The following is a 16,687-nucleotide window of genomic DNA, read 5'->3' on the forward strand; positions in this document are numbered from 1 at the left end:
TGAGCCACCTTCTTGAACTGCTACAACTCATTTGGTGTTGGTACGCCCACAGTGCTGTTAGGTAGCAAGTTCTAGAATTTTGACCCAGTGACAATGAAGGAATGGTGATATATTTCCGAGTCCATGACTTGGACTTGGTGGTGGTGGCGTCACTGCCCTTGCCCTTCTAGATAGTAGTAGTCTCAAGTTTGGAAGGTGCTGTAGAAGGAGCCTTGGTAAGTTGCTGCAGTGCATCTTGTAGTATAGATGGCACACACTGCAGCCACAGTGCACCAGTGGTGAAGGGAGTGAATGCTTGAGATGATGGATGGATGGAATGCCTATCAAGCGGGCTGCTTTGCCCTGGATGATGTCCAACTTCTTGGAGCTGCATTCATCCAGGCAAGTGGTGAATATTCCACCACGCTCCTGACTTCTGCCATGTAGATAGATGGTGGAAAGGCTTTGGAAGGTTAGGAGGTGAGTTACTCGCCACAGGATATCCAGCCTCTGACCTGCTCTTGAAGCCACAATATTTATGTGGCTTATCCAGTTAAGTTTCTGTCGCTGGTGACTCCTACAATGTTGATGGGGTGGATTCAGCAATGATAATGCTTTTGAATGTCAAGGGGAGGTGGTTAGACTCTTTCTTGTTGGAGATGGTCGTTACCTGGCACTTGTGCAGTGCGAACGTTAACTGCCACTTATCAGCCCAAGTCTGAATGTTGTCTAGGTCTGACAGCATGAGGGCACAGACTGCTTCATTATCTGAGTAGCTGCGAATGGTACTGAACTCTGCAATCATGAGCGAACATCTCCACTCCTGACCTTTATAATGGAGGAATGGTCATTGATGCAGCAGCTGAAGATGGTTGGGTCTAGGACACTGACATGAAGAACTCCCATAGTGATATCCTGGGACTAAGATGATTGGCCTCCAACAACCACTACAGTCTTCCTTCGTGCTAGGTATGATTCCAACCACTGGAGAGCTTTCCCCCTGATTTTCATTGACTTCAGTTTTGCTAGGGCTCCTTGATGCCATACTTGGTCAAATCCTGCCTTGATGCCAAGGGCAGTCATTCTCACCTCACCTCTGGAATTCAGCTCTTTTGTCCATATTTGGCCCAAGGCTGGAGCTGAGTGGCCCTGGCGAAACTCAAACTCGGCATCAAGGAGTACATGCTACTTGGTTGCACTGTCGACGACACCATCCATCTCTTTGCTGATGATTGAGAATAGATTGATGGGCAGTAAGTGGCTTGATTGGATTTGTCCTGCTTTTTGCGGGCAGGAAATACCTGGGCAATTTTCCACTTTGTCGGATGGATGCCAGTGTTGTTGCTGTAGTTTGGAATAGCTTGGCATGAGATGTGGCTAGTTTTGGAGCACAGGTCTTCAGCATTACAGCCAGTATTTTCTCAGGGCCCATAGCCATTGCTGTATCCAGTGCGAGCAGCCATTTTTTTTTTCACAAGGAGTGAATCAAATTGGCTGAAGTCTGGCACCTGTGATAATAGGGACCTGAGGCGAAGGCCAAGATGGATCATCCGCTCAGCAGTTCTGGCTGAAGATGGTTGCAAATGCTTCGGCTTTGTCTTTTGTGTTCACGTGATAGGCTCTGCTGTCATTGACGATGGGGCTGTTATTTGTTTAACACCACCATTCACAACTGTATGTGGCAGGATTGCAGAGCTTTGATCTGATTATTTGATTGTGGGATCACTTAGCTCTGTTTCTGCTTTTGCTCTAGCATGTATGCAGTCCTTTGTTGTAGTTTCACCAGGTTGGCACCTTATTTTTAGGTATGCTTGGTACTGCTCCTAACATGCTCTCCTACACTCCTCATTGAACCAGGGTTGGTCCTGTGGCTTGATGGGAATGGTTGAGTGAGGAATATGCTGATTAAAGACAATTCTGCAGCTACTGATGACCCGCAGTGTCTATTCAAGAAAGGAGGGAGAGAGAAAACGGGGAACTACAGGCTAGTTAGCCTGATATCAGTTGTCAGGAAAGTGCTGCAATCTATTATTTCGGAAGTCTTAGCAATGTACTTAAAAACTCATAGTATGATCAAGCAATGTCAACATGGGTTTTGCAAAGGGAAAATAGTGTTTGACAAATTTATTAGTGTTTTTTGAGGATGCAACTAGTAGGATCGAAAAAAGGGAACCGGTAGATGTAGTAGACCTGGATTTCCAAAGGGCATTTGATAAGGTGCCACAAAAAAGGTTCATAGGAAAGATAAGGGCTATTCGAGTTGGAGGTAATATATTAGCATGGGTAGAGGATTGGTTAACAGAGAGGAAGCAAAGAGTAGGCATAACACAGGACCAACATTTTCAAGTTGGCAGGCTGTAACGAGTGGAGTGCCACAAGGATCCGCACTAGTGCCTCACCGATTTACAATCTATATTAATGACTTGGACGAAAAGAGAATGTATGTAAGTTTGCTGATGATACTAAGGTAGGTGGGAATGCAAGCTGTGACGAAGGCACAGAGAGGCTGCAAAGAGATATAAACTGGTTAAGTGAGTGGGAAACAAGGTGGCAGATGGAGTATAATGTGGGGAAGTGTAAGGTTATTTGGTTGTAAGAATGGAAGAGCAGAATATTTTTAAAAGACGTGAAACTTGTAAATGTTGATGTTCAGAGAGGCTTGGTGTACTCGTACAATGAACGCAGAAAGTTAGCATGCAGGTACAGCAAGCAATTAATGAGGCAAATGGCATGTTGGCCTTTATTGCAAGGGGTTTGGAGTACAAGAGTAAATAAGTTCTGCTGCAATTGTACAGGGCTTTGGTGAGACCACACGTGGAATACTATGTGCAGTTTAGGTCTCCATATTTAAGGAAGGATGTACTTGCATTGGAGGCAATACAGCCAAGGTTCATTAGATCAGTCCTTGGGATGATAGAGTTGTCCTATGATGAGAGGCTGAGTAAATTGGACCTATATTCTCTGGAGTTTAGAAGAATGAGAGGTGATCTCATTGAAACATAGAAGATTTTTAAGGGGCTTGACAGGGTAGACACTGAGGGTTGTTTCCAATGGCTGAGGAATCCAGATCAAAGAGACACAGGTTCAAGATAAGGGGATGATCATTTAGGACTGAGATGAGAAATTTCTTCACTCAAAGGGTTGTGAATCTTTGGAGTTCCCTACCTCAGAGGGTAGTGGATGTTCTGTTGTTGAATATATTTAAGGCTGAGAGAGACAGATGTTTGGTCTCTCAAGGAATCGAGATTTTTGGGGAGCAGGCGGGAAAGTGGAGTTGAAGCCCAAGATCAGCCATGATATTATTGAATGGTGGACCAGGCTTGACGGGCTGTATGGTCTACTCACTCCTGTTTCTTATGTTCTTATGGATGCCCAATTTGAGTTGCTAGATTTGTTCTGAAACTATCCCATTTAGCATGGTGGTGTCACACAACACGATGGGAGGCTGTCCTCAGTGTGAAGGCAGGACATCGATTCTATAAGGACTGTGTGGTGGTCATTCCTACCATACTGCCATGGATAGATACATCTGTGACAGGTAGGTGGTGATGATGAGGTCAAGTAGGTTTTTACCTCATTTTGATGATGGGAGATTTCCCTGATAATTAAGGATGGGGTAAAGACAGTAGAGAGAAGGGATTTTGGCTCAGAAAATCAAAATGGAGAGTCAGTGGATGGAGTTAAGAAACAACAAGTGACAGAAAACACTGGTGAGAGCAGTCTATAGATCTAACAGTAGTTGTAGTGTCAAAATAGGCAAAATATAAATAGGAAATTAGAGGTGCATGTAACCAGGGTAATACAGTAACCATGGAGTGCTTTAATCTTTATATAGACAGGGCGAACCAAATCAGCAATAATAGTGTGGAGTACAAGTTCATGGAATGCATTCAAGATAGTTTTCTAGATCAATTTGTTGAGGAACCAACTAAGAAACAGGCTATTTTAGTATTGTGTAATGAGGCAGGGTTAATTAATAACCTTGTTGTAAAGGCGCATATGGGGAAGAGTGAATGCAATATGATGGAATTTTACATTGATTTTGAGAGTGATTTAGTTAAGTCTGAAACTAAAGTCTTAAATCTGAACCAAGCAAACTATATAGGTAGAAGAGGCATGTTGGCTAAGGTAAATTGGGAAACTCGATTAAAAGATATGGTGGCTAAGCAATGGAAAACATTTGAAGAAATAATTTATAATTTGCAGCAAATATACATTCCCTTAGGGGATTAAAAACCCCATGGGTTAATTGATCCAACAGTGTTAAAGATAGTATTAGATTAAAGGTGGTGTTGTAAATAGTGATTACAGGGAGATATAGATTGGTTGTTAAGATGGGCAGAGCAGTGGCAAATGGAATTTAATCCTGAAAAGTGTGAGGTAATGCATTTTGGGAGGACTAACAAGGCAAGGGAATATACAATGGATGGCAGGACCCTAGGAAGTATAGAAGGTCAGAACGACCTTGGTGTACTTGTCCATAGATCACTGAAGGCAGCACAGGTAGATAAGGTGTTTAGGAAGGCATAGGGGACACTTGCCTTTATAAGCCAAGGCATAGAATATAAGAGCAGGGTGGTTATGATGGAGCTATATGAAATGCTAGTTAGGCCACAGCTGGAGTACTGTGTACAGTTCTGGGAACCACACTTTTGGAAGGATGTGATTGCACTGGAGAGGGTGCAGAGTAGATTCACCAAGATGTTGCCTGGGCTGGAGCATTTCAGCTATGAAGAGAGACTGAAATAGCTAGGGTTGTTTTCCTCAGAGCAGAGTAGGCTGAGGTTGAGGTATACAAAATTATGAGGGGCATTGATAGGTTAGATAGGAAGAAACTTTTTCCCTTAGCGGAGGGGTCAAGAACCAGGGGGCATAGATTTAAGGTAAGGTGCAGGAGGTTTAGAGGAGATTTGAGGAAAAAATGTTTCACTCAGTGGGTGGTTGGAATCTGGAATACACTGTCTGAAGAGGTTGTGGAGGCAGGAACCCTCACAACATTTAAGAAGTATTTAGATGAGCACTTGAAACGCCATAGCATACAAGGCTACGGGCCAAGTGTGGGAATATGGGATTAAAATAGTAGGGTGCTGGATGACCGGCACAGACATGATGGGCCAAAGGGCCTGTTTCTGTGTTGTATAACTCTATGACTCTTCTCATGTTGCAATAGTGGGTAATAAGCTTGAGGATAGCAAGGGTTTTAAAATTCAGCAAAGGATGACCAAGAAATTGATAGAAAAAATAGAATGAGAGTAAACTAGCAAGAGACATAAAAACAGTTCGTAAAAGTTTCTGTAGGTATGTAAAAAGGAAGAAATTAGTGAAGTATATGTTGGTTACTTACATGCAGAGCCAGGAGAAATCGTAACAGGGAATAAGGAAATGGCAGAGACATTACAGAAATACTTTATATGTGTCATCATGGTAGAAGACAGGAAAATGTTCTGGAAGTAGTGGAGAACCAAGGGTCTATTAAGAGTGAGGAACTTAAAGAAATTGGTTAAGCAATAGCGCTGGAGAAATTAATGGGACTAAAAGCTGACAAATTCCCACAGACCTGATGGCCTACACCCTATGGTTTTAAAAGTGGGCCACAGGGATAGTTAATGCATTGGTTTTGATCTCTAGAATTCCCTAGATTTTACAATGGCTGCTGCAGATTGAAAGGTAGTAAATGTGGCCTCATTATTCAAAAAAGGAGGGAGAGAAAACAGGGAACTATAGGCCAATAAGGCTGACATCAATAGTAGGGGAAATGCTCAAATCTGTTATTAGGGACATGGTAATAGGGCACTCAGAAAATAATAATATGATTAGGCAGAATCAGCATGGATTTCTGCAAGGGAAATCATGTTTGACATATCAGTTTTTTGAGGTTGTAACAAGCAGGGTAGTTAAGAGGAATCAGTGGATGTAGTGTATTTGGATTTTCAAAAAAACATTTGATAGGTTATTACACAAAATTAGGCCTCCTGGGAATTGCTTCATCAATAACTAACCTGTTTTGCACAGCACCATTTATGTGGCCTTCTTTACCCTAGTGTAGATCCAGAGTTACTTTCATACTTGCTAATTTAATAGCACAGAATTCTCCATTGCCAGAATCTCTCGAACATTCTACTCTGGTAACAGTCTTAATTTCCTGACAAATCTAGTATATATTTTTTTCCATTATCCAGTCTATTTTTCAAGTTTGCTGGCGATATGAAATTAGGTGGGAAAGTAAACTTTGAGGAGGATGCAAAGAGGCTGCAAAGGAATATAGACAGGTTAAATGAGTGGGCAAGAAGGTAGCAGATGAAATATAATGTGGAGGAATGTTAAGTCATCCACTTTGGTAGGAAAAATAGAAAAGCAGAATATTTTTTTAAATAGTGAGAGATGGGTGTCCTTATGCACAAATCACAAAGTTAGCATGCAGGTACAGCAAGCAGTTAGGAAAGCAAATGATATGTTGGCCTTTATTACAAAGATGTCTAAGAGTAAATAGATCACATTACAATTATATAGGGCCTTGGTGAGACCACATCTGGCGTACTACATACAGTTTTGGTCTGCTAACATAAGGAAAGATATACTTGCTTTAGAGGTGACCAGGGTTCGCTAGTTGGCTAGCAGAATGGGCTGACAAATGGCAAATGGAATTTAATACAGAGAGGTGTGAGGTCATGCCTTTTGGCAGAAAGGATCAGGAGTAGCAATATAGACTAAATGGCACAGTTCTAAAGAGTGTACAAGGACAGAGGGACCTGGGGGATCTTGTGCATAGATCTTTGAAGGTGGCAGTACATTGTTTTTTTCTGGGAATACACGGTTTACCTATAAGGCTTGCAAAGGTCAGTACTGCTTTAAGAACCAGCAGGCCTCCAGAGTTACCGCGAAGGGTCATTTTCGTTGCCTAGGATATAGCCATTCGGAGAGTGCGATTCATAGGATGCATTCTTGTTACCATGGATACAGCCACTGGGATTGAGCATCATGTAATACATTTGTTACAGTTCAGTTTTGAACTGGCTTTTAGTTGAAGACAGTCTGTTCTAACAGGGAACACAGATAGACAGCTGGTGTTAGCACCTGAAAAAAGAGCTCTCAGCCATTTAAACTGAAGGAAGAGAATTTTAGTTTGTTTAATTATTATCTTTCTCCATTCCAAAAAAAGTCAAGCCAAAATGGGGATCTATGATAATTTGAACTGAAGGGAGGGACGTTAGACTGTGACAATCTTTTATCCCGCAAAAACTCTAAAGTCAGATTGATTCTATTGAATAAAAGCAAAATACTGCGGATGCTGGAAATCTGAAATAAAAACAAGAAATGCTGGAACCACTCAGCAGGTCTGGCAGCATCTGTGGAAAGAGAAGCAGAGTTAATGTTTCGGGTCAGTGATCCTTCTTCGGAACTGGCAAATATTAGAAATGTCAAAGGTGATAAGCAAATGAGGCGGGGGTGGGGCAAGAGATAACAAAGGAGAAGGTGTAGATTGGACAAGGCCACATAGCTTGACCAAAAGGTCATGGAGCAAAGGCAAGCAATATGTTAATGGTGTGTTGAAAGACAAAGCATTAGTACAGATAGGGTGTTGACGGACTGAAGATTGAACAGCAGCAAGTACAAACATGGAAAAAAACAGTGGGTAAGTACTTGCTGCTGTTCAATCTTCAGTCCATTAACACCCTATCTGTACTAATGCTTTGTCTTTCAATACACCATTAACATATTGTTTGCCTTTGCTCCATGACCTTTTGGTCAGCTATGTGGCCTTGTCCAATCTACACCTTCTCCTTTGTTATCTCTTGCCCCACCCCCGCCTCGCTTGCTTATAACCTTTGACATTTCTAATATTTGCCAGTTCCAAAGAAGGGTCACTGACCCGAAACATTAACTCTGCTTCTCTTTCCACAGATGCTGCCAGACCTGCTGAGTATTTCCAGCATTTCTTGTTTTGATTCTATTGAAAATGTTCGCAAGTTGTTAATTGTTGAAATCCATCGCTGAAGAAGGATGCATTACTTACTGCTGGAGTTAGACTACGGACTGTTCTACTATGGAAGAACCTTTTCTCCCCAATGGGCGGCTGTGAGGACTTCACGCAACCTTGGACTATTCCACATTGGAAGATTTCACTTTGGCAAGAGTATAAACATGAAAGGACACTAATTTTTCTATTTTAAATGTTGTTTATATCTTAGTGTTTAAGAATTTAATTTTTCTAATTTAACAGTTAATTTGTTGATCTAAAGACACCTGGTTTGGTTAGCCTCATTCGGGGGTTAATAGATGGTACTATTTGGCTGGGTCTTTCTTTAATTTGGAAAATTTAAAAATGGTATGTTAGATGATCTGTGGAGGGACAGGACTGAATCAACAGTGCGTTTCTCACACCACGATCAGAATCGTAAATTTTGATTGGGGCTTTTGACTTGAGCGGTCAGTCGTAACAGTCAGCTTCTTACTAGAGTAAAGACTAAAGGCACTGCAATCTACGTAGTCTTTATTTTCCTTTGCTTCAAATGTTTAGGAGGGTGATCAAAAGCTTGATTGAAAAGAGGGTTTTTGAGTAGATTTTTAAAGGTGAAGAGGGAAATGGAGAGACAAAAATGTTTAATGAAGAGGTTCCAGATAATAACATTGGTTATGCAGCCATGAGCCATTTCGATGATGCAGCAAATGCTTGGGGCCACAGCTAATAGTTTGATTCTTTTCTTAAATTGAAGTAATTTGTAACTCATCCATGACCATGTCAGTCAGTCTGGCAACATGGAGCAGGTCGTGGGCTCGAGGGAGGTGTTAGAGCTGTGTGTCAACAGCATCTGTGTGGAAAATAACTTGCAGATGGTGTCGCTAAAGGGCAGCATGCATATTAAGATATGCGGGCTAAGGATAGATCTTTGGGGGACTCTAGTGGCAATGGTACAGGAGTGGAGAGCGAAGCTGTTGCTGAGGCCACTAAGACCGGATAGTTAGGAGTGAAAACATACATGGTCACCCACACAGCTGTGCAATGTTATTCAGAACTTTAGTCAGTGCTGAGACGAGGGTCGAAGCCAGACTGAAGGGATTTGAACAGGGAGTTTTGAGAGCTGAGTATGGAACAAAACGAGAATAATGTGTTCTCGGAAAGGACACTTTGAGATGGGACAGTAACTGGAAAGCAAAATTGGATGGCAGGTAGGATTTCTGAGGACAGGGTAATGATGGTGGTGTTGAAAGGGAGAGGAATGGCGCTGGAGGAAAAGACACTGTAACAATGCCAATTAGCTTGGACCTAAGAAGAGCAATTGGAGAGTGGGTGTTGGGGGAGGGGAGAATGGAAATTATCCAGGATTCCTACACTTTACCAGTGACCCCTTCTGGAAGTGTATGTTTGCACTTTGTGTAAGGACAGAATCATGATCTGATTTGGTACCTCTGATTCAAGTGGCCTGCCAACACCCAGGCACCTACTTGAATTGAGAGCATTTGAGTGAGGTACTGAAGAGCATCTCTGAAGCAATATGCCAGCAAGTACTGCCTACTTGGAGAGGAGGAAAGAATATCAACAAGGTGAAAGAGAAATTCCATGTTTTCAGGTACACTGTTTAAGTCCCTAGAGCATGTTGACTATTCATACTGATTTCTGCTTGCCCACCTCTGCTCCACAAGCTGCCAAGCTATTTTCAATTACAAACTGAGCATTCAAACTACACTTGAGCAGACAAAGGAGAATCTGTTGGGAAATTTGAAAGTGTGAACCCCAAGAATTTTGCCCAGACTAGTTGTCCCTATTGGTAGTTAATTGGTTAGTGGTGAGACAGTCTGGCTACTGTTAAAACAGTTGATTGCATCTCTGGTACAAATTCTGCCTTTTTGCTTTGGACAGCTAACACCACAGTAGTTGACATCATGGTCAGAAAATGTGGCCATGGATGTTGATGGCTCTTGTGTTGTGAACAGAAAAAAAGGTGAAGATGTGACAACGCATTGCCAAATTGAACAATGCATTTTAAATTCTCAGTGTATAATTCCTTTTTTGTGGTTACTAGTATTTGAAGTGTATCTTAGATCCTGAGGGATCTTGACGAGGTGGATGTGGAAAGGATGTTTCACCTTGTGGGAGAATCTAGGACTAGGGGGTCACTGTTTAAAAATAAAGGGTCGCCCATTTAAGACAGATGAGAAACTTTTTCTCTCAGAGGGTTGTGAGTCTTTGGAATTCTCATCCTCAAAAGGCAGTGGAAGCAGAGTCTTTGAATGTTTTTAAGGCAGAGGTAGTTAGATTCTTGATAAGCAAGGGTGTGAAAGGTTATCGGGAATAGGTGGAAATGTGGAGTAATCAATTCAGCCATGAACTTACTGAATGGCGGAGCAGGCTCGAAGGGCCGAGTGGCCTACTCCTGCGCCTAATTCGTATGTTCGTATCCTGATTATAATCTGCAATGACAGAACTTCCATTTTAAGATGTTACTAATCGTATTTGAAAATCACCATTGAATAATATCTGCAATGTATAAAACAATATTTTACATGTGTGCTTTTCTACCTCTCTCCTTTTTAAGATGTTTGTTAAGACCTACTTCTTTGACCAAGCATTTGATCATCTGCCCTAATCTCATCATGTGGCTCGATGTCAAATTTTGTTAACATTCCTGTAAAGTCCGTTGGGACATTTTACTATGTTAAAGGTGCTATATAAATGCATGTTGTCATCGACATTGTGTTGAAAACTTCCATAGCTTTTCCAAGTGTTGTAATTTTTCTGCCCTAGCCTTTTGAAGTTAATCTTTTACATTCCATTAAACCATTGGTTCATAAGGTGTACAGTGTGATCAGGACCTTGGTGATCTGTATAGAACACCTAACACTCTCCCCACCTCAACCACTCCCCATGTGATTTCTGAAAAATTTTGGAGGAAACATTCTTTGAACCAGCATTTTGGTTTCTGTATCTTAAATTGACGCAGTTTACTGCTGTTCCTGCTGCCCACCCCCTCTTACCCCTCCCCCCCCCACCCTATTTTGAATCTGGTGCTTTTATTGGTCAAAAAATTCTTATTGGGTGTTCGTAATAGCTTGTATAATTTCTGAATTGTACAAGGCATTGCATTGCTTCGTATCAATGTTTTGTTCTCATTTCATGACCTGTAACTACTCATGGTGTTACCTTGTTGTGATTTATTTGGCCAATCATCTAGTCCATTATATTATTAACCAGTATCAGTTGTCTTTTTGTAACTACTTCTATTTGCCAAATGATTCATCATGGGCTCCATTTGAATTTTGGTGAGTAGAGCAGCTTGGGAGGGCTCTAAGACAAGTGAGCTCGGAAACTGTCAATAATGAGTTTGTATTTGGGCAAATGATTATTCATGACCATTGCAAGTGGAATCCTAAGTGTAAGTTACATAACTGAAATAATTAAAGGAGCCAGCATCCAAATGACAGATTTGAACATATGTGCTGAATTGTGAAACTGAGAATTGCGTGGATGATTGAAAGATGAGATGGACTTTTACTCAATCCCCTAACCTGTGCCTGATTTCGGAGAGTCTGTGCTCAGTCAGTTACAACCATTAGACCATAAACATTTGTTTCAGTTATTGAAACATTCCCCCCCCCCCCCCCCCCATTGCCTGTGACTCCAGTGTTAGCAGAACAAAATCATGCCACCATTCATTTGAACATTGCAGATCTGCTTAAAACAATCATATTCAATGTTTAAATGCAATGTGACTGAATAATCACTCATTCTCACTTCCTTCCAACCTACCTTCGAACTGATATGGTTTAAATCAATCGGTGGTCATCCGGGGTCAACTTTGAGGTCAAACATTTGAACGGTCCTATCTTAAAAGAAATGTCTGTTATCAAGAAAATAAGTTGTGCTTAGGAGGGGAGAAGGAAATAGCGCTGCTCTTACTTGCGGGCAGATTATCTTCTGACCTGGGAATGGAGTGTTGTGTTTTCTAATTTTGTCTTAAACCCTGCTATATCGCTACTTTATTTTTTATCACCTCTGCATTGTTCTCCTTTCTGGAGGACATCTTATATGAGCTGATACACTTCTGTGCAATAAAAACAAGTACATCACCCAGCTCACTTTTTATAAACTTCTCCAGAAATAGGGACTCTGCTGCCATGAGCTGCTCCCTCCAAAAGTGCAGCCACCAACCTGTGAATTTCACAAAAGAATATTCCCATTTGTACATCAGTCAAGGTTGATGTTTGAATCTGTCGCACCCTTAGCATTTGGGAGTCTCTGTGTATTGTTGGATCGATGAGTCGTATAGCATAGAAACAGGCCCTTTGGCCCACCGCATCCATGCTGACCATAATACCTATCTATACTAATCCCACCTGCCTGCATTAATTCCATATCCCCCTGTGCCTTGCTCAGTCAAGTACCTCTTAAATGTTGCTACTGTTCCTGCCTCCACCGCCTCCTCTGGCAGCTCATTCCAGATACCCACTATTCTTTGTGTGAAAAATTTACTCCTTTGATCCCCTTTAAACCTCCTCCCTCTCACCTTAAATCTATGCCCTCTAGCTGCTGTTCTCCTTTCGCCAGCTACAGGAGAAATGCTGCAAACAACAGACACCCCTCTATGTTGCTTTCATTGATCTCACCAAAGCCTTTGACCTCATCAGCAGACGTGGTCTCTTCAGACTACTAGCAAAGATCGGATGTTCACCAAAGCTGCGAAGTATCATCACCTCATTCCATGACAATATGAAAGGCACAATTCAGCATAGCGGCGCCTCATCAGACCCCTTTCCTATCCTGAGTGGCGTGAAACAGGGCTGTGTTCTCGCACCTACACTGTTTTGGATCTTCTTCTCACTGCTGCTCTTACATGCGTTCAAGTCTTCAGAAGAAGGAATTTTCCTCCACGCAAGATCAGGTGGCAGGTTGTTCAACCTTGTCCGTCTAAGAGCGAAGACCAAAGTACGGAAAGTCCTCATCAGGGAACTCCTCTTTGCTGACGATGCTGCATTAACATCTCACACTGAAGAGTGTCTGCAGAGACTCATCGACAGGTTTGCGGCTGCCTGCAACGAATTTTGCCGAACCATCAGCCTCAAGAAAACGAACATCATGGGACAGGATGTCAGAAATGCTCCATCCATCAATTCACCTACTTAGGCTCAACTATCACCAGTAACCTGTCTCTCAATGCAGAAATCAACAAGCGCATGGGAAAGGCTTCCACTGCTATGTCCAGACTGGCCAAGAGAGTGTGGAAAAATGGCGCACTGACACGGAACACAAAGGTCCGAGTGTATCAAGCCTGTGTCCTGAGTACCTTGCTCTACGGCAGTGAGGCCTGGACAATGTATGTCAGCCAAGAGCGACGTCTCAATTCATGCCATCTTCGCTGCCTCCGGAGAATCCTTGGCATCAGGTAGCAGGACCGTACCTCCAACACAGAAGTTCTCGAGGCAGCCAACATCCCCAGCATATACACCCTACTGAGCCAGCGGCGCTTGAGATGGCTTGGCCATGTGAGCCGCATGGAAGATGGCAGGATTCCCAAGGACACATTGTACAGCGAGCTTGTCACTGGTATCAGACCCACCGGCCGTCCATGTCTCCGCTTTAAAGAAGTCTGCAAACGCGACATGAAGTCCTGTGACATTGATCACAAGTCGTGGGAGTCAGTTGCCAGTGATCGCCAGAGCTGGCGGACAGCCATTAAGGCGGAGCTAAAGTGTGGCGAGTCGAAGAGACTTAGCAGTTGGCAGGAGAAAAGACAGAAGCACAAGGGGAGAGCTGTGTAACAGCCCCGACAACCAATTTTATCTGCAGCACCTGTGCAAGAGTCTGTAACTCTAGAATTTGCCTTTATAGCCACTCCAGGCACTGCTTCACAAACTACTGACCACCTCCAGGCGCTTACCCATTGTCTGTCGAGACAAGGAGGCCAAAGAAGAAGAAGAGTTTTAGTCACCCATACCATGGGAAACAGACTCTGGCTATCGACCCTATCTCTGCCTCTCATAATTTTATATACCTCTATCATGTCCCCTCTCAGCCTCCTTCACTCCAGGGAAAACAGACCCAGCCTATCCAATCTCTCTTTATAACTCAAGCCCTCCAAACCAGGCAACATCCTTGTGAATCGTTTCTGCACCCTTTCACGCTTAATCACATCTTTCCTGTAGCGCGGCGACCAGAACTGCACACAGTATTCCAAATGCGGTCTAACCAAAGTTATGTACAACTGCAACATAACGTCCCAACTCTTGTACTCAGTGCCTCGGCCGATGAAGGCAAGCATGCCATACGCCTTCTTCACCCTGTCTACCTGTGTTGCCACTTTCAGGGAACTGTGTACTTGCACCCCAAGGTGTCTCTGCTCAACAACACTCCCCAGGGCCCTGCCATTCGCTGTATATATCCTGCCCTGGTTTAACTTCCCAAAATGCATCACTTCGCACTTGTCTACGTTAAATTCCATTTGCCAATCCCTTGCTCGCTTTCCCAGTTTATCTATATCCTGTTGTAACCTTAGACAACCTTCTTCACTCTCCACTATACCACCAATTTTGGTGTCATCTGCAAACTTACTAATCATGCCCCCTACATTCACATTCAAATCATATGACAAACAACAGAGGGCCCAGCACCGATCCCTGCAGCACACCACTGGTCATAGGCCTCCAATCTGAAAAACAACCCTTCACTACCACCGTCTGCCTCCTATCACCAAGCCAATTTTGTATCCAACTGGCTAGCTCAGCCTGGATCCCATGTGTTCGAACCTTCTGGACCAGCCTGCCATGCGTGACCTTGTCAAAGGCCTTGCTCAAGTCCATGTAGACCACGTCCATCGTCCTGCCCTTGTCAATCCTCTTGGTCACCTCCTCAAAAAACTCAATCAAATTCGTGAGACATGATTTCCCATGCACAAAGTTATGCTGACTATCCCTAATCAGACCATGCCTATCCAGATGCATATAAATCCTGTCTCTCAGAATCCCTTACAATAACTTTCCCACCACTGATGTAAGGCTCAGCGGCCTGTAATTCCCTGGCTTATCCCTGCTGCCCTTCTTAAATAAAGGCACAACATTAGCTATCCTCCAGTCTTCCGGTACCTCACCCGTGGCTAACGATGATGCAAAAATCTCTGCCAGGGCCCCAGCAATCTCTTCCCTTGCTTCCCATAGCATCCTAGGATACACCTAGTCAGGCCCTGGGGATTTATCCACCTTAATGTGCTTCAAAACCTCCAACATCTCCTCCTTTGTAATGTTGATATGCTCCAGGATATCGCTGTTCCCTCCCTTGAACTCACTCGCTTCCATGACCACGTCCATGGTAAATACAGACGAGAAGTATTCATTTAAGACCTTGCCCATTTCCCATGGCTCCACACACAGATTACCACACTGATCCTTAAGGGGACCTACTCTCTCCCTAGCTAACCTTTTACTCTTAATATACTTATAGAACCTTTTAGGATTCTCCTTTATCTTATCTGCCAGGGAAATCTCATGGCCCCTTTTCGCCTTGCTAATTTCCTCCTTGTGTAGTCCTACATCCCCTATACTCCTCGAGGGACTCGCTTGATCCCAGCTGCCTATACCTAACATATGCCTCCTTTGTCCTGACCAGACCCTCAATATCCCTCATCAACCAAGGTTCCCTAAACTTGCCAGCCTTGCCCTTCCATCTAACAGGAACATGCCGGCCCTGAACTCTTCCTATCTCTCTTTTAAAAGTCTCCCACTTGCCAGGCGTCCCTTTACCTGTAAACAGCCTCTCCCATTCAACGTTTGAGAGTTCCTGTCTGATGCCATTGAAATTAGCTTTCCCCCAATTTAGGACTTCAACCTGAAGGCCAGTCCTATCCTTTTCCATAACTATCTTGAAGTTAATAGAGTTATGGTCACTGGTCCCAAAGTGCTCCCCCTCTGACACACCAACCACCTGCCCAGCCTCATTTCCTAAGAGGAGGTCGAGTGTAGCCCCTTCTGTAGTCGGGCCATCCACATACCTCTTCAGAAAACGATCCTGGACAAACTTAACAAATTCTTCCCCATCTGATCCCTTAGCACTAAGGCAGTCCTAGTCAATATTAGGGAAGTTAAAATCACCTACTATTACAACCCTATAATTCCTACACCTATCAGTGATTTCTCTACATATATGCTCCTCCAATTCCCTCTGACTATTGGGGGGCCTATAGTATAATCCCATCAAAGTGATCACCCCTTTCTTATTTCTAAGTTCTACCCATATGGCCTCACTGGGTGTTCCCCCCCGGGATATCCTCTCTAAGTACTGCCGTGATGTCCTCCCTAATCAATAGTGCAACTCCCCCTCCTCTCTTCCCTCCACCTCTGTCACGCCAGAAGCATTGGTACCCCGGAACATTAAGCTGCCAGTCCTGCCCATCCCTCAACCACGTTTCCGTAATAGCTATAATATCACAATCCCATGTGCCGATCCATGCTCTGAGTTCATCTACCTTACCTGTAAGGCTTCTTGCATTAAAGTAAATGCAGTTTAGCCTACGAGACCTTCCATGGTCCCTGTCCTTCCCCTGCCCGGCCTGCCTACTGGACTTGCTTGCTTTAACCTCTACATTTGCCACAACTATCTCATCGGAGAGACTACTACATTGGGTCCCACCCCCCTGCAAGACTAGTTTAAACCCTCCCGAGTAGTACTAGCAAACCTCCCCGCAAGGATATTGGTCCCCTTCCAGTTCAGATGCAACCCGTC

The 16,687-nt window shown here is 43.4% G+C and overlaps 1 protein-coding gene across 10 annotated transcripts in view; it reads left to right on the plus strand.

Annotated features, from left to right (window-relative positions):
• Positions 1-16,687, plus strand: part of mapkap1 (MAPK associated protein 1) — a 305,427-nt gene that overhangs the window by 130,310 nt on the left and 158,430 nt on the right. The window lies entirely within an intron of this gene.

This window comes from Heterodontus francisci, chromosome 32 (assembly GCF_036365525.1).
Source record: "Heterodontus francisci isolate sHetFra1 chromosome 32, sHetFra1.hap1, whole genome shotgun sequence".
Taxonomy (NCBI): Eukaryota; Metazoa; Chordata; class Chondrichthyes; order Heterodontiformes; family Heterodontidae; genus Heterodontus; species Heterodontus francisci.